The 18,770-nt window shown below is 48.1% G+C and overlaps 1 protein-coding gene across 6 annotated transcripts in view; it reads right to left on the reverse strand.

The window, feature by feature from the left end:
• Nucleotides 1–18,770, reverse strand: part of PALD1 (phosphatase domain containing paladin 1) — a 143,770-nt gene that overhangs the window by 114,267 nt on the left and 10,733 nt on the right. Inside the window, exon 1 of one of the 6 annotated variants that reach the window (XM_010992770.3) lies at nucleotides 12,401–12,419. The exons of the other annotated variants lie outside the window; for them this stretch is intronic. The gene's annotated coding sequence lies outside the window, so the exon portion shown is untranslated. Of the gene's footprint in view, nucleotides 1–12,400; nucleotides 12,420–18,770 lie in introns of those variants that run through there. 6 annotated transcript variants of the gene reach the window in all.

Here is an 18,770-nt window from a genome sequence, read left to right on the forward strand (position 1 = left end):
CACCTTCTCCATATCCTCTCCCTGCAACCACTGACTGGTACCAGATCTCCACCTCCCTAGCCAGGACCATGGCAGTGCCCAGACCCTGCCTATAAAAGGAGCAGGCTGGAGGAATAAGTGGGCCCAGCAGCCCCCTGGCTCTCATCCCAGGCAAACACCAGAGCAGAGCAGGGCTGGACCACAGCAGCTGCTCCACTCCAGTAATACACAATTTTAACTCTCCCCATTTCACTCTGTCCAGTAAGCCACTGAGAGAGGTTTCTGTCTGCTCCTGGCCTTAATGAAGAGCCAGGAGAGCCCAGCTCTGCACTGAGGCCTTGGGCAAGTCCTCTGCCCACTTTGAAAGCCCATGCATAGATGATCAGGTTTGCACTGTTATTTGGTCCAACTTCTCTGCCACTACCCCCTGGCCCCTGGCTAGACCAACTACAACAGCCTGCAGGAGCCTCCCTCCTTCCCTCTGTCCCGCAGTGATTCAGCCTCCACGCAGCTGCCGGATGCATCTTTAAAGCTCAAAATCACACTGTCGGCCCTGCTTAGCCGTTTCCTCTTCTGTAAAGCGGGTGTCGTAAACCCCGCCTCGCCTCCCTTAAGGGTTGCTGTCAGTCACAGAGAAAAACCACAAAGATACAAAAAAGCCCCACGAGTCTGTAGGAATGGAATGATTATCATGGGAACACAGATGACCACAGGCAGAGGGCACTTGGGCAGAGGTCATGTCATTTCCTTCCATCACGCTGTCACATGCAAACCCCTCACCCCGGCAGACAGGCCCCCAGCCCCTACCCTTGCCATGAAGCACCAGCCACTGGCCGTGTCCCCCCTCCTCCTCCCAACACCCCAGACCCTCTCTTCCTTACAAAAGCTTCGCACCACCACTCCTCTTCCAGCTCATTCACGTGGCTGCCCCTGCCCATAGTCCTGGCTCAAATGTCCCCCCTCAGAAGCCTCTCTGAAGAGGTCCTGACTATGCTGTCTGCCCACATCCCTCCTCAGTCCTTCTCCAGCTTATGACCTTTCACTTTTCAGTTGCCTCATTGGTGGGATTATGTGTGTAACAGCAGACTCCCCAACTTTCCAAGAACAGGACAGTGCCTAATTTGTCCACGCTGTGGCCGCAGGGCAAGAACAGCATCCAGGCCCCAGCAGATGCTCAGGAAATATTTCTGAGATGAATAGGTGACAACCTGAGGGCAGCTGCAGTTTTCAGGACCCACAAAGGAGGGCCAGGCAGCAAGGAGCAGGTCTCACACTCCCCTCACCTGGACTGCCCTCCTCCCCCACCCACCCCCATTCTACCCACCCTTAGAAGTTAAAGCCCAGCTCCTCCAGGAAGCTCTCCCTGACTACAAACTCACCCCCACCTCTCAACTCCCACAGCCCATTGTAAGCATCACAAAGTGTGACACTCCATCCCCTTCCACTGCATGCTGTTCCCAGCAGGAGCCATCCTGTGTCCTTCCTGGCTCTGTCCAGCTGCCTGGCTCACGGGAGGAGCCAGATGCACAATTGCTGATGCAACAAAAGCTCCATCACTTCACCTTCCCAGCCTGCCCAGCTCCTTGTTGGGACCAAAGATGGCACTCAAAAAAAAGCAGGCACAAAAGACAGGGAGATGTTTAAACATTATGGTACTTATTTCTGAGTTGGGGGAATAAGTATAGTATTTATTTTCTTTTTCACTTATGCATCGTTTCTAAATTTCCTACAATGAACATGATTACTTTGGGAATTTTGTTTTAAGTATAGTTATTTGTAACAGTTTCAAAGTTGGACAAAGGTCATGGCTCCTCACCCAGTGCACCCCCAAGTCCCCCTGTGCTCCCTCAGCTCAGGGCCTTTGCCGCCCTCTGCCTGTGGCCACCCATGTTCCCAAGATAATCATTCCATTCATACAGCCTGGGGGAGTAGGGTTGTGTCTTTGCAGTTTTCCTATCTTTGCTACTGACAACAACCCTCAAGGGAAACAAGACAGGGGTTAAGGTTCCCACTTTGCAGAGAGGAAACAGCTAAGCAGGGCCAACGATATGAATTCCCCAGGGCCACACGGCTTAGTAGAGGCAGAGTCCTGGCTTCTGCTGTGGGGCCCATCACCTCACATCTCTGGGGGTCACCCAGACCTGTACAACCTCTGCCCCCCAGCCTCCTTCTCTTTAAAACTAGGACGAAACTGAAATCATTTTGCTGTATTCCTGAAACTAACACTGTAAATCGACTACACTTCAATAAAAAATAAGAATCATTTAAAAAAAAAACTAAGATGAGATCAATTTAAAAAATAAAATAAAGTTGTCTGGGGTCTGAGATCACAAGAGACCTTCACCAGCTAGATTATATGTTTCTGAAATGTTTTTTTCCTAAAGAAAAAGTTTAAAAGTTAAAAACAGAAGGCTGCCTCCGTGAAGTGGGCCTGCAAACAACAGCGAGCCTCTGGAAGTCTGAGTTCTGGCTGGGAGATGGAAGTCATCACTGTCACACATCCAGATGACACCTCAGGGTGGACTTGGGGGTGGCACTCAGGAGGGCAGAGTGACTAGGTGGCTAGCTGAGGAGCTGTGGTGAGTGGGGGCCAGCGTGGGGCAGCAGTAGAGTGGGGGGGATCACCCTGCTGACGGACCCCTGGGCTGGGAGAAGCTGCCAGTAGAGCAGCAGGCCCTTCCCTCAGTGTGGGGCAAACAAGCCTCCCTCTCAAGGGTGGGAAATAGCTCAGTGGTAGAGCGCATGCTTAGCATGCACAAGGCCCTGGGTTCAATCCCCAGTACCTCCACTAAAAAAAAAAAAAAAGCCTCCTCAGTTCCCCTAACAGATGGAGGGCAGAGAAGGGGCTCCTGCCTGCTCTGCGGCCAGCAAAGACCCTGGCACTTGTCGCCAGGTGCTCCAGTAGGGGCCGGGGGCTCCTAGAATTCAGGACCTTAGGGAAAACAAAGGACCCTTTCCAGCACCCTGATTTGCCTGCCTCCAGGCCTAGGGGGGAGCCCTCCACCTCTGGAACTCCCCATGGTGGGTTACCTGTGCCCGACAGGAGGCTCTGTCTATATGGGATCTTGGATCAGGGGTGACGGAGGGGGCAAGGCTATAAAGGACATTTTGAGAACAAGTGAGAAAAATATGAATATGGATTGTATGTTGGATAAATAAGCTAACGTCCTTGGATATGATAATTATACTGTGGATACAAGGAGAATGGCCTTGTTCTCAGGAGAAATGGGCTAAAGTATTCAGAGGTGAATCATTTTTTAAATTTTTTTTTATTGAAGAATAGTTGATTTACATCGTTAGTTTTAGGTGTACAGCAAAGCAATTCAGTTATACATATACATTCATATATAGATAGATATTTTTTCAGATTATTTTCCATTATAGCTTATTACAAGAAATTGAATATAGACAGTTCACTGAAGCATTTTGATGTCTGGGACTTTCACGTGGTTTGGGGGTGGGGAGCAAATAGAGCAAATGTTAGCCCCTGGTGAGTAGGGACATGAGTTCACCGTAGTCTTTTTTCAAACTTTTCTGTAGTTTTGAAATTTTTCAAAATAAAAAACTGGTATCTAACAATGGCATACTACTCAGTCATAAAAAGAATGAAATAATGCCACTTGCAGCAACATGGATGGGCCTGGAGATCATCATACTGAGTGAAGTAAGCCAAACAGAGAAAGACAAATATCATATGATATCCCTTATATGTGGGATCTAAAAAATGATAAACAAAATTACTTACAAAACAGAAACAGACTCACAGACATAGAAAACAAACTTATGGTTACCAAAGGGGGAGGGGAGAGGGATAAATTATGAGTTTGGGATTAGCAGATACAAACTACTATTTATAAAATAGACAAACAACAAAGTCCTACTGTGGAGCACAGGGAACAATATTCAATACCTTGTAACAACCTATAATGGGAAAAAATATGAAAAAGAATATATATATATATTATATATATGTATAACTGAATCACTATGCTGTACACCTGAAACTAACACAACATTGTAAATCAACTATACTTCAACAAAATTTAATTGATATTTAAAACATTTTTAAAATAAAAAACATTTTAATGTTAAGCTATCTTAAGAGAAGCTACTTTTCCACATATTCCCCTGGTCCTCCCCTGCCCTCCCCGAAGACTCAGAGAATGCATTTCATCTGGGGTGGGGGAAGTCTGCAGTCCACATGTGCAAGGTGCTTGAACCTTACAGTTTTGTTATTTTCCCCTCTCATTAGCCGCCAGTACCTGAAAATCAAGGGAATTCAAATACAGCTCCAGATCTCTGGAGAATCCAAAGATGGGCAAACACAGGGTGCAGTGGGGACACCCCTAGAGGACCTCTGCCACTCTCCATGCCTGCCACAGGCTGGCAAGGAGAGCATTCCTGGTGGAGCTCCTGTCCTGGGGCCACCCCACAATTGCTGCGTCCAGTCCACCTGTGTCATGGCACCTGTGGCTCTTCAGCTCTCCCAAGCCCGAGCCCCCAGCCTCCTGACCACTCTCCACAGGTGAGCGCATCCTACCCTCAGGCCCCAGCAGCCCAGACACGGGACACACCTTCTCAGCATGATTCTGTCCTCTTAGAAGAGGGTGGCTCGCCTCCCTTATTCTAGCCACAACATGGGGCTGACTCCAGCCCCTCAAAAGCCTTTCTCTCCCTTTCTTGGCCTGGGGCATGTGGCTTTCTGGTCCGCAGGCAGGACTGGCCTCCTCCTGAGAAATCTCCCTGCATGGGACTCTGCCACCCTCGAAGCACTGGCCCAGCTTAGCCTGGGAACGTACTCAGGTTTGATGAAAATGCCACAATGCCTTCAACCCCTCTCCTTCCCTCCATCTGTATTAAACAAACCAGATGAGGGACAAGGACAGCTAGCTGAGCACGTGGCTGCCCAAAGCCAAGACTACACCCCCTGCCTCCCTTGTAGATACCTGGGGCCAGGTGACAAATTCTAGTTGATGGAACATAAGGGGCAGTGCCCCATGGCAAGTTCCAGATCCTTCCTATGAGCCCCCTTCCTTCCTTCCTCCATCCTGCTTGGAACACACACACAATGGCGGAAGCTTCACAGCCATCCGGAACCATGAGCATATGAAGTCACACCCTAGGAATTGATGGAGCAGAACCACCACACCAGGCCTGGACCACAAAGCTCTGGGCTTGGACAGGACAGAGAAATAAACTTCCATCTTGTATAAACCACTGTTATTTGGCTTTTCCTATTATTCACAGCCAAATCTAATCCTGACTAATACACTGTTATTTTTAGGACTGGCCCTCAATGACCACACACCACAAGGCACAACTGATTTTTCCCCTTTCACAGGAGAACATTGGGTTCCCTGCTGGTCTGTGTTCAGGCAAGGCGACACCAGGATCCTGCGAGTCCAGCCCACTTGGGGGCCACGGGGGCTCACAGAATACAGAAGACACTGTCCTCAGCCACCAGGGCCCATGGGGCAGCTGAGGAGATACACGTGCATCGCAGCACCATCGACTGACAGACGGTGTGGTGTAGGTGCTTTCCAAGTTGACTGCAGAAATCTAGAAAGTCCCAAGCTGCTAAATGTTTGTCCCATATTATAAATAGACACGTGACTTCCATTATTCCAAGAAGGCAGAGAGATCCCAAGCATCTCCCCATCTGGAGTCCCTCTGTGTCCCTCTCGGGGCCTTTCTGAGCAAGAGCACTCCATGGAAAACAAGAAGGTATCACCTGGCTGGGAGGGACCCTACCTGGAGGTTCCTCCAGGAAGGAACAGGAGGCGAGTGTAGCAAATGCCCAGGGAAGGCGCCAGTCAACTCTGGGAAGGGCATTCACCCTGTGCCTGAAAGAGCCTGAAGCTCCTGTCCACCTCGGCCTGGGAGGATGGGGAGGGTAGAGTACTGCAGTGAGGGCCCAGGGGAGGGCGGGGTTACAAGTACCTGGACACGCTCACCTGCTCAGTGATGCCACTCCAAGTAACTGGGCATTTGGGCATCTCAAGGTCAGCAGAAACCCAGAGTCTCTGAGCCCCCTGCTGACACTGTCCTGGCTGCTTCCAGGGACTGGGCCCCAGAGGGCCAGCGGGAGCTTATGCTTGAACCCCACATCAGACCTTCAGCAACACTGCAGGGACCCGAAATACCATTTTAAGGAGCTGAAAAGAACCATGACCCAATTCTGGGGTTTGTCTCCATCTCTCCCACCCTGTGGCCTACAGTCTTAACTCCCTTGCCTGACCTGCAAGACCCCCGGTTCCTACCCTCACCTCCGTTGTTTACCCTCCACACCCTCAACATTCCAGGCAAAGCCAGGTCCCAGCTGCTGTATGGCCTGGAGCAGGAGAAGCCCCAAGATGTTCCCCTCCAGCACAGGGTCTCTGAGAGGCCTCAAATTCAACAGAGCCCTCTCTGGGCCACACTTGATTTCTACCTGGAATGTGAAGGGGCTGAACATGATGGGTAGTTTTCAACCATTTTAGCAAATCAATCTTAATAAAAAAATCAACCTTTCATGAAAGTCCAATGTATAAAAGGCAGAAGCAGGGCAACTGTGTTTGCCGCCAGCTCAGTAAGGGGGTTGCAGAGCCTCCTGCCTCCAGACCCACCATGGGGTCCCTCCTAGAGAGCAGCAGCTCCAGAGCTGCCGGCCAGAGATGCTCAAGGCCCTTTACTGCTTGGACTGCCGAGCACACTCCAGCCCTTCCTTGCCCCATGCCTCTGCCCTCCTTGGTCCTACAACCGGGAACGCCATCCCCACCCTCATCCCTTCACCTCACCTATCAATGTCCAGTGGAAATGTCCCTTTCCTCTCCAGCCTTCCAGCACACAGCCTGTGCCCCACAGGACCCTGGCCTCGAGCCCACTGGCCTGATGTCAGGTAAGTACATGCCTCATCTCCCCAGTCTGGATCTCATTCTCCTCCAGGGTCCCACAAGGTTGGACGCACAACAGTTGTAGTTTCCGAACATCATTTGCTAAACGAATTTCACATCCACTATCTCATTTCAGCCTTAGAACAACCCCATTAGAAAAGCAGAAGGATGGGCTATCGTGCCATTTAGCAGATGGAAAAACTGAGGCTCACAGAGAGCTCTCACTACATCACATAACAGGAGAGCCACTCCTCTGGTTCTGCAGCCTGGGCTCTTTCTCCTGCATCATCCACTCAACACTCTCCCATTTCTCCTGAACCCACCCTCACTTTCCCAGTAGACACTGGGAAGCCTAACCCAGGGACCTGGCAGAAAGCAGAGAACAAGAGACCCAGGGAAGAGTGTCCCTTCAGGGCTACAGCCTCTCACACACACCCCTCAGCAGCCAGATGCCTGGGGAGGGTAACAATGGAGCTAAAAATAGGGCAGGAGGCTGAGTGGCCAGCTGCAGGAAACATCTGCTTCAGCTGCTGAACAAACACAGAGGAAGTCACCGCGCTCCAGGGTTCCCCTACCATGGGGCCAGGGGGAGAGCTGGGGCAGGAGGTTGGAGAGGGAAGAGGGATGACATTTTCAGGTCTGTACCCAGTGCAAGGGCTCAAACCAGCTCACCACCCACCCGGGGAATCATCCCCCAACACCCAACACACAAAAACGGTACAAGGTCCAAATCCCCCTTGGGCACCAAGAAGTATCTTACAGTTAGATTCATAGCCACCTTTGAGATCCTAGTCTATACCTCTCATTTTACAGAAGAGGAAACTAAGGGCCAGAGTAAGCCAGAGACCTGCCCACAGTCACAGAGACAGCGGACAGCAGGGTCAGGACCAGGGGTCTCCTACCCCTCTCCCTGCACCTACCTGTTCATCTGCTTCAGTGAGCATGTCCACCCAGGGCCAGAGAAGATCCTGACCAGGAAGAGCTCTCTTCCTCCAGGGAATGAAGCACACCAAGCAGAGGAGACAGATTTCAGCATGAAAGACTTCAGTTAGACTCAAGGAACCACTTGGCAATCCATGACTTTCCCCAAGCAGGCCCAGCCTCCCTCTTCAACCTACTGCTCCCCAAATCCCACCTTAGTGCTCTAAACTCCAGCCAAAGGGAACCCCTTACCATTCCTGGAACAGACAACAACTCAACAGGTCTTTTCAAACAATTAAAAGTAATAATAATAAAGTAGAGGTGCATCTTACCAGGCCAGGGGGTTTAGAGTGGGATGTTTTACAGTCTATGTAAGGCAGAAATTGTGCCTTTGAAAATCATTAAAATACCCCATAAAGGACAAGGCTGAGCCATCTCTCAGTTGATTCGATCTAGTCAGATTTCTTCCTGTGATTGAAGAGACACCAGTATTTCTTCTGCTGAGCGGCAGGTGACGTTTGCAGGCCACACACCAGCCTCACGCTCTGTCATTCTACACCTTGTGGCCCCTCTCGCTCCCTCTGTCTAGCTCAATACCACCTCCTGCACTAGGATACCTTCCTTAACCCCCGGCCACATCCCACCATGGATATCATCCCCATGAGGCCCACAGGCTGGGGATGGGACTGGCCTTCAATGGCATCCCAGTGCCATTTTTCTCTTCATATACTTCAATTGAAACAACATATCACAACAGATTGAATGCAGGAGCAGATATGAGAATCCAGCTGTCTTGTATTAAACCAGACACTAAAGAGGTTTGCAAAAAGGCAAAACAATGCCACTCTTTCCACTACATTTTTTGTTTTGGAAAACATACTTACTTTTCAGAAAAAAATATTTTATTTATGTTAACATACAGTGGGTTTGCTATTGTTATTTTTAAATGAATATATAAATGTTATTAAATATACTTTTTAATTTCTAATGTGGTAAATTTGAATTTATGTATATCACCCAGATAAACAAAAGCTCCTTGGTGCCTTCAATTTTTAAGAGTGTAAAGGAAAGAATATTGTAAATAGTTGTGATTTAACCCCCACTGTAAGCTTTTGGTGATTGGGTTCTAGCATTATACCCATTTTGCAGGTACAGACACTGAGGCACAGAGAGTCTGGATAACTTGCTTAAGGCTACACAGGTGGCTAAAAGCTTCCAAGTGCATCCTGTTAACCTCTAAACCTTCCCTCACCTAACATCATGCTTCCAAAGGAGGTAGGAAGGATAAACAATGACATGCTACAAAGGGCACCAGAGAGGTGAAAGAAGAGAGCGTAAGTAAATATTCTATAACCTTGGGGCAGAAAAGAACTTCCTATGCAAAATGTTAGAGGAGTCATACAGTTAAATAACGATAGCTCAGACTACAGTAAAAAATGATCAGCTTTTAAGCCACGCAGAAAAACCACAAAATTAAAATCAAAAGGTAAATGAGAAATTGGATACAAATATTTTCAACACATTTTTATTATTTATCATGCTCAATATACAGGATTTTTTTTTCCAAAAAAGAAAACAAGTGTGTCTTAGGAGTAAAAAGTACCAAAACAATACCAAAAACCCAACATACGGCCAATAAATGTAAGAAAAGATGGTCACTCTACCTTGTAACTTATCAACTAGGAACAAGGAGCTGGCACATGTTGCCCTTCACAGTATCACAGGTACAGCAAGATGAGAACACCCAGTGTCGGAGTAGGTGCCGGGGATCCGCTCCCTGCTAAGCACCTGGCAGGGTGTAAATTGGCGCAGCTCCCTGGAGGAGAATCTGGCAATAATTCTAAAATACCTTAAAAATGTACAACTCTTTGATCCAGTGATCTTCAGTCAAGTCAAAGGAAATAATCAAAGACATGGCCACAAAGGCGTTCGGTATAGATTTGTTTACATAAGTTGAAGACTGGAAACATCTTTCACATCAACAGTGGTCAAAGTCAAACGTACCATGGACTCATCATGGAGGTATTAAAATGGACAGGGCCTCAGGGGACCGCCTCCAACAGAACGTGGAGTAAAAGAAGCCAACATAAGCAAATAGTATATGGTTCCATTTATCTAAAACTCAAAATCAGGTGTTGGAAGTCAGGCAAAAAGTCACGTCTGGAGCAGGAAGGAGGGGGTAGTGAGGGGCTACAGGGTCCCTCCTGGAAGAATTCTGTTCCTTAACCTGGGGGAGGCTCCGAAGGCTGTGCTCACTGTGTACAGCTGTCGAGCTGTATACTTGTGATGTGTTAAACGTCAACTTAAAAGTTTCAAAAGAAAGAAGGAGCAGTTTATTTACTAACATAAGAAAATACTGTGTTTAGGTTTTTTTTTTTTTAAAAAAAGACACTAAAGAGTATTTTAGAGCTTTGTTCCATTAAAAAGGAGAGAGGGCTCCTGAATACAAACACATGCACTCTCTCTCACTCACTCACACACACACACACACACCCCCTACGAAAAATGTGTGAAAGGATAAACCTCAAACATTAATGGTAAACTGCAGTTATCACTGGTAGGTGGGGTCACAGATGATCTTTCTAATCTCCCTGCAAAGGTTTATTTTCTCTGATTTTCCTATATGAATATATACTACTTATAGCAGAAAGGGGTGGGGGAGAGAACCATGCATTATGGCCGCTAATACCAGGAACCATGGTTCTGTATTGACGTCACAGCCCAAGGAGACCCTGACCCCCCAGGAAAAGATCAGAGGAGTGAGGATGTTCCTAAGTTGCCTCTGAGGAAAAGCTAACCATCTTCCTGTGGAAGAAACCAGGATAGAGTCAGAAAGACCCAGGTACTCTCCCAGCACCGTCCCCTACCAGAGACCCAGACGAGTTCCTAAGCCTCCATGAGCTCGGGGTCCTGCAGTGAAGTGAGGGTTAAAAGTAGTCAAGGATGTCCCAGCCGGACCAGGTCAGCTCTCAGGGCAGATCTGACATGCAGGCTCCCCCAGTTTCAACAGAAGAAGAAACGGAGGCCCAGAGAGTCTGAGTGACATTCTCACCTTACCTGGCAGGCCTGAGAGACCCCGGGAGACACCCTCAGAGTCCCCACAATTGGAATGTGGTCCGGAGGCCTGACCTTGGGAAGTTCCCTGCCCTCCCTTTGGCCTCCGTGCCCCCAGAATAAAAGGCGTAGGCTGGGCACTGGACTTGACCTCGGGTAACCTCCCTTGAACCCCACACCCATAACTCCCATGAAACTTCCACATGGAAGGCTGTGGCAGGAAAGGTGGCCAGCTTATCCAGACAGGAAGTGACCTCGCCGGATGAATGACAGGCCAACATTCCATCAGGAGCCCCACCTGCTGGTGACCTTCAGGGTCATGGGAGCCAGGAGTGGGTGGGCACATGGCAGCCAAGGAGGAAACAGGATTTATTGCGGAAGGCCAGGCACATGGCAGACCCCCGGCAGGGAAGTGACTTCATTTCACACTCTGTCCTCCTCACTTCCGCCCCTGGCATGGCAGGGAGTTAACCCTGAGGGGGCCAACTCCACACAGTCCAGGGCATGAGAATCCAGGCTTTCTCCTCTCCCTCTCCTATGATCCCCCATCCACAGTTGAGGAAACTGAGGCTCAGAGAGGCGGACAACAGGACAGAGACTCCAGGACCTTTTCTATTACACTGAGCTACACAGAGGAGGGAGATGTTAACTCAGGGTTGGGAACTCCAGGAAGGCTTCCTGGAAGAGGCAGCCACTGAGCTGGCCCTTGAATGATGAGCAACATTTGACAGACAAGAAAGTCATTCTGCACAGAGGGAACAGCATGGAGAGAGAGATGCTTGGCCCTGAGCAGAGCCTCCTAGGAAGTGTGAAGGTACTTGTGAGGCCAGAATACAGGATGGGGCAGGGCTGGTCTGAACCCCAAGTGCCTTGAAGACCATGCCAGGGAGTTAGGATGTTGCTCTGTTGGGTGGATGTGCTGCCCAAGCCAGGGCAGTAAGAGAATTTTGACAATGCTCTGTGTCAACCTAAGATAGCTGCATGGAGGAGGCAACATGTAGAGAGCCACCTCAGCAAGGGCTCAAGATTGCTCTGGGACTGCTGGGGCCCAGAGCTCATCAGGCCTTATCCCACCACCCCATCCCCACAACTAAACTTGGTTTCTCTATAAAAGAGAACGGAAAGGAATTCATAGTACCAATATTCTAGTGTGTCAAGGTCTGTACCAGACACCAAACTGATAAAACAGCAGGGCGCTGAGTACACCACTGCCTTGGTCCGAGCCCGAGCTCCACTACCACCAGCTGTGTGACCCTGACGGAAACACTTAACCTCTCTGTGCTTCAACAGTTGGCCAATGAAGACAATACCCTGCCCACTTCTGGGTGAGGATTCACTGAGATAATAATCCTTGTATATGCCCACTTGAGCACCCAGAGCCAATGTTCATCAAATATTCACTACATTATTTCTCCATTCTGACCCACACAGAGGCTGAGTGAATCATCTTAGATCACATGGCAAAGATACAGCAGAGCCAAGATTCAACCCAGGACCTGTCTGGCTCCCGCACCCAGGCTTATCCCAGCCCATCAGGCCAAACAAAACCTGAAGTCCTAAATTCTAAAACTCACCAGCCATGGCTCCCAGGGCCTCAGAGTAGTTTCTGACAGGCGAAGGGCTCCACCTCCTCAAACCTCCAGTGGCCAAGGGAAGGGCAGGGAGAAAACGCCAGGGCACAGGAGGGGAAGCAAAATATGTTTAAGTTTCTCCCTCTTCCTGTTTATCTATCCTCTCAATCCTGAAGTTCCTAGTAGCTATTTGTTCAGGGAAAGTTCTGCCAAGAGTGACATCCTGCTGTTGGCAGCCCTGCCAGCCTGTGCTGCAGACCGTTGCCCGGCCCAGGGAGGCGGCTTCACAAAGGGGTTTTCAACAGAAGCCCGGGCCCAGGAAGGGGGACCTCAGCCAGGAAGCAGGGGCCGCTACCATTGCCTCCTCAGTGCCAGCTGGTGCCCACTGGCTTCACATTCAGTTCCCATCAGCTGATGAGGAGGATTTGAGGAAATGACTCTAAGCCTGGGCTGGGTGCTACCCTGAGTTGCAGTGGAGACTCGGACCAGAGCCTGGGCTGTGCAGTCAGGCAAACCCAGTGTCCAATCCTGGCTGACTAATGACCTGCTGTGTGACCTTGCCAAGTTACTGAACTTCTCTGAGCCTAGTTCCCTTATCTATAAAATGAGGATAATATTGGTTCCTACTTCACAAGGATGTGGTGAGGATTACATGAGACAACATAGGGGAAGGGCTGGCACCTAGTAAATGTGAATAAATGTTATTTATTTCCCACTCCCACTGTCAAGTTGATCCCCTCACTCAATCCTAAAGATCTGAAGTGCCCTTAAAATGTGCTCAAAAGAATAATTACAGCCTCCAAAGGAAAGAAATTCTGACACATGCTACAACATGGATGAACCCTGAAGACCTTATGCTAAGTGTTTAAATAAGCCAGACACAAAAGGACAATTATAATGATTTCTCTTATATGAGGCACCTAGAGGAGTCAAATTCAGAGATAAAAAGTAGAAGAGGGGTTAACCGAGAGCCGAGGGTGATGGGGAGCTGGTATTTAACAAGCAGAGCTTCTGTTTGAGAAGATTAAAAAGTTCTGGAGCTGGATGGTGGTGAGCGTTGCACAACAATGAGAACAGACAATGTCACTGAATTGCACACTTAAAAATTGTTAAAAGGGTAAATTTTATTTTTTTTAACTTTTATTGAGTTATAGTCATTCTATAATGCTGTGTCAAATTCCAGTGTAGAGCACAATTTTTCAGTTATACATGAACATATATATATTCACTGTCACATATTTTTTCACTGTGACCTACCACAAGATCTTGTATATATTTCCCTGTGCTATACAGTATAAAGGCACCGCTGCCCAGGGAGCTGGTACCACAGAATTGTGAAGAGGGAGCTGAGGAAAGAGACACCGAGCTGCCTCAAGGGCCCAGGAGGGCTGCGAGTGGAGGCCACCAGAGCCAGGCGGAAGCCAGCCCCAGACTGAGCTGCTCGGCCAGGCTCCTTCCAGTACGAGGCAGGGTCTGCCCTCCCTCTCCACAGAGCTGGGGTGAGAAGAAGCAGGCCACAGCTCGGGGTGCAAAGTGGGTAAGACCAGGTGTGAAAAGGCCTAGGGGGTCGGGTAGAGAGGCTGAGCTCCGCCATGAGTCACCAGGTGACCTTGGGCAAGTCACTTCCCTTGCAGAACTTCTGAAGCCTCCTTAGTTTCCTACCTAGTAAAATGAGGATTCTGTCCCATCCTCCAGCAAGCACCCCTGCATATGCACCCTAGAGAGGTGTCTGTGTCCATTAAAAGCCAGGCAAGAAAGGGGAACTTGGAAGCCCCAAACCCACAAGGTCTAGCATGACTGCCCCTGTGGGTATGAGTTAGACAGGTGGTACACCTGTAAGAGTTCATCAAGCCACACCCTGGTTTACTGTCTGAACAGTATATCTCATTTACAAAACACAATACAAACAGCTAGTAACTCATGTTTCTGTCTTCCTCTGAGGACTGCAGTAGGTGACACTGAGAAGCTGTATGTGGAAAGGCTCTGGAAGGTGTTGGGTGGTGGGTCAGGGTACCAGCTGGGAGTCAGAAGGGCCAGGGTCAAGTCCTGATGCTCCCTCTGACCAAAAATGATTTTTTTCTTTTGTGATTTCTTTTGTTGCTGTTGACCAGACTTTTTTTATTACAAAATTTGTACTTAACTGTCACAAGTCAAACAAGGATGTATAAAGAAAGTTTATACCTTTCCTATCCGCCTCCAAACCCACCTCTTAAACTTCTTCTACAGCAAGCTTTTTTCCTCAGTGAAACAACACAACCACCCCTCCCAGTTAATTACATATAACTGTTTAATGGCAGCGTGTCATTTCATTGTATCACTATTCACTCAACAAACAGCTACTAAGTATTGACAGCATCAACCAAATAGGAACCTCAGAGCAGACATTCCCACAAGAGAGAAAAAGAGAGGGAGAAAAGGGAGTTAACAAAGAAATATAATAGTGACACATTATACACATTGGTGAGCTCCAAGGGCTGAGATGCTGAGACAGAAAAAGAGGAAGGTAGGAAAAGGACCTACAGATCTTCAACTTATGATGTGATTATATCCTAACAAACCCATCATAAGTTGAAAATGTCACAAGTCAAAAATGCATTTAATACACCTAACCTATCAAACATCATAGCTTAACCTAACCCACCTTAAACATGCTCAGAACACTTACATCAGCCTACAGTTGGGCAAAATCATCTAACACAAAGCCAATTTTATAACACAGTGTTGAATCTCTCATGTTCAATTTATTAAACACTCTACTAAAAATGAAAAACAAAAGGTGATCTGGCTGCAGAATGGTTGTAAGCATATCGGTTGTTCACCCTCGTGATCGTGTGGCTGACGGAGATGCCCAGCATCACCAGAGAGGATTGCACCGCATATCACTAGCCCAGGAAAAGATCCAAATTCAAAACTCAAAGTACGGTCTCTACTGAATGTGTATGGTTTTCACACCATCACAAAGTCGAAAAATCATTACATTGAGCCATCATAAGTTGGGGACCATCTATATTTTAGATATGATAGTCACAGAAGGCCTGCGCTGATTATCTAAACACAGGAAGGTCTGGGCCACGTGAAAAACCATGGGCAGAGCACACAGCCCGTACCAGGGCCCCGTCGTGGGAAGAACGCAGGACTGAATGGAGACAGTGTGGTCTCTGGGGCGCAGCCACAAATCCCAGTACACAAAGCCTTATGTCTGATAGTTTTACCTCTTCAGGAAAGGCTACCAAATTTGGACTGCTTAGATGAAAAGGCATGTGCATTTTAAAAACTATCGTAGATAACTGCCATGTGACTTTTCCAGAAGGTTGCAGCACTTCATACAGTGGCCAGAATTGCTTAAGAGGGCCAGTTTCCCCACGTCTGCACTGGCTCAAGAAGTTATCGATCCTTTCTATTCCTGCCCACAGGAAGACTCTCCACTTCCATGCAAAAGCTCTCACACCCAGTCCACAGCATGGGGTAAATGACAGCTCCTCCTCCTCAGGATGCTGTGAGGTTTAACTAAGAAATAAACCCACCTAACCTGCTGAGCCCAGCACCTAACACAGAGTGAACACTCCACAAATGGGGCAGGCGCTAGCTACCTCACCTGCACGAATGCCTGGATGAGACTGCCAACTCCATAACTACCATGTTTAACAAGGAGACCCTCCTAAGGGGAGCTTGGAAGCCCCAAACCCACAAGGTTTAGCATGACTGCCCCTGGAAACAGGGCTATAGGGAGGAGGTGAAAACTATGGCTTAGAAAACAAGCACTGGGCTGGAAGTCCAGAGACTATGTCCAAGCGAACCTTTCTGAGACTCAGTTCCTCATCAATAAAGTGGGCCAATTCACTCCCTCCTGATGCAGCCATTCCATCAACATTTCTGGGGCACCTGATATGTGCATGCATTGTTCTAGGAGCTAACAATACAGAATAAAAATCCCTGCCTCGCACATGCTAGCTGGAAATAAACTATATAAATTAGTAAAATATATGGTATATCAGGAGGTGATAAGTGAAGATAAGAAAGAAAGAAAAGAGTTATAGAGATGAGGCATGAAATTTTAGGGTATCCCAGCGAGGCTTCATATTTAAGTAAAGACCTGAAGGAAGTGACAGGGCAAGCTATGTGGCTCTGGAAGGAAAATCATCCCTGGTCGAGGGATCAGCCAAGTAAATGCCTTGAGGAGGGATGTTCCCAGTGGGTCACAGGAGCTGTGAGGTGGCCAGTTTGGCTGGAACAAGGTAAGTGAGGGGGTGGGTACTAGATGGAGGTGTCCTGGAGGTACAGTAAGATACTGGCCTTCACTGTGGGTAAATGAGGAACCCCTGGGGGGCCTGGGGCAGAGAAGTGCCCTGATCTGACTTTTACATTCTAACAAGGTCACCCTGGCTGCTGTGTTAGAGGAGTCCGTCAGGGGCCAGGGGCAGAAGCCAATAGCCTGTTGAGAATCCACTGCAATAGTGCCAGTGACACTGGAGGCCTGGGCCAGCAGCGTGGCTCATCCTGGCCACATTCTGAAGCTAAAAGGACCTGCTGACATGCTTCTGAGGTGTGAGAGAAACAGCGGAAACAGGGCCGACTTCAGGTTTGGCCTAAACAACTAAAGGGAGGGGGTTGCCACTCACTGAGATGGTTTCAATCTCTCTCTTTTTTTTTTTTCTTTTTCAAACTGGGAACCGAACCAAGTACCTCGTGCATGCCCAGCATGCACCCTACCAACCGAGCCATACTCCCACCCCCTGCCACTCACTGAAATGGGACAGACAAAGAGGGGAGCAATGTGCAGGGACGGTTGAGCAGACAGGAGGGCCATGGTCTCCACCCCTGTTGCAATCTCAGAAGGAAGCAGCAAGCCCTGGAGACCCGGACCAGAAGGAGGAGCTGGTCCTGTGTGGGTTCCTCATGAAAGCAATGTGAAAGCCGGAGAAGGGAAAGTGGGTCCCAGGGAAAGCACGTCTGACCCCCTGCTGGCCTCACTGCCCACAGAGCCCGAGCCACGGCCACGGCTAGCTGCTCAGGGGCCTACGTCACAGATGGGGAAGATGAGGGAACTGAGTTCTGCAGTGAGCACCTCTCATTTAGAAACCAGAAAGGGCCAGAATGAATGAAGGCAGCAAGGCAGGCAGCTCCCACCTGCCATCCCAAACTGGGACCATAGGGCAGAAGCCCAGTGACCCCACCACCCAGGAAGTCGGCAGGATTCCAAGAGGTGATCCAGGAGTCTGTGTTGTCCAGAGCTGAGAACATGACTCAGTCCAGACTCCAAGGATGTCTGCTTCGGATCCGTGAGCTCTTCCCCCATGCCCACTGGGATTTAATTCACATTATCATAAAATTCACCCTGGTAAAGTATACAATTCAGTGGCATTTAACACATTCACAATGTTGTGCAACCATCACTACTACCTAATATCAAACCCAAAAAGTTAAACAAATGACCCAGCAATTTCAGCCCTAGGTATATACCCAAGAGAACTGAAAACAGGTATCCGAATAAATACTCTGACAAGAATGTTCCAGTCACAGCAGCCAAAAGGTAGGAACAATTTAAATGTCCATCAAATAATGAACAGATAAGTAAAATGTGGTCTATTCATACAATGGATTATTATTCAGCTATAAAAAAGAATGAAGCATTGATACACACTACCGTGTAGGTGAACTTTGATTAATTACGCCAAGTAAAAGAAGCCAGACTCAAAAAGTCACATATTGTATAGTTCCATTTATATGAAATATCCAAAACAGGTAAATCCATAGAGACAGATGCAGATTAGTGTTACCAGGGACGGGGGCGGGAGGGGGGAATCAGAGGGACTGCTTTATAGATACAGGGTTTCCTTTTAGGTTGATGAAAACGTTTTGGAGGCTGAACATAACTAATCATCAAGGAAATGCAGGTCAAAAGCACAATGGGATATCACCTCACACGTGTCAGGATGGCTATTATTAAAAAACAAAGACGAGTGTTGACAAGGACGTGGAGAAATTGTAACCCTTGCATGCTGTTGGGAATGCAATTTGGTGCAGCCACTATGGAAAACAGCATAGAGGTTCCTAAAAATTGAAAACAGAATTGGCAGATGATCCAGCAATCCCACTTCTGGGTATTTATCCGAAAGAATTGTATCCAGATCTCAAAAGAGATATTAGCATATTCATTTTCTCTACAGCACTATACACAACAGCCAAGAGGTGGAAGCAACCCAAGGTCCACTGACAGATGAATGGATAAAGAAAATGTGGTAGATACCCAATGGAATATTATCTAGCCTTTAAAAAGAAGGATATGCTACAATATGGATGAACCTTAAGGATATTATGCCAAGTGAAATAAGCCAGTCACAGAAAGACAAATACTGTGATTCAACTTAAATGA

The sequence above is a fragment of the Camelus dromedarius genome, chromosome 8 (genome assembly GCF_036321535.1).
Source record: "Camelus dromedarius isolate mCamDro1 chromosome 8, mCamDro1.pat, whole genome shotgun sequence".
In the NCBI taxonomy this organism is placed as follows: Eukaryota; Metazoa; Chordata; class Mammalia; order Artiodactyla; family Camelidae; genus Camelus; species Camelus dromedarius.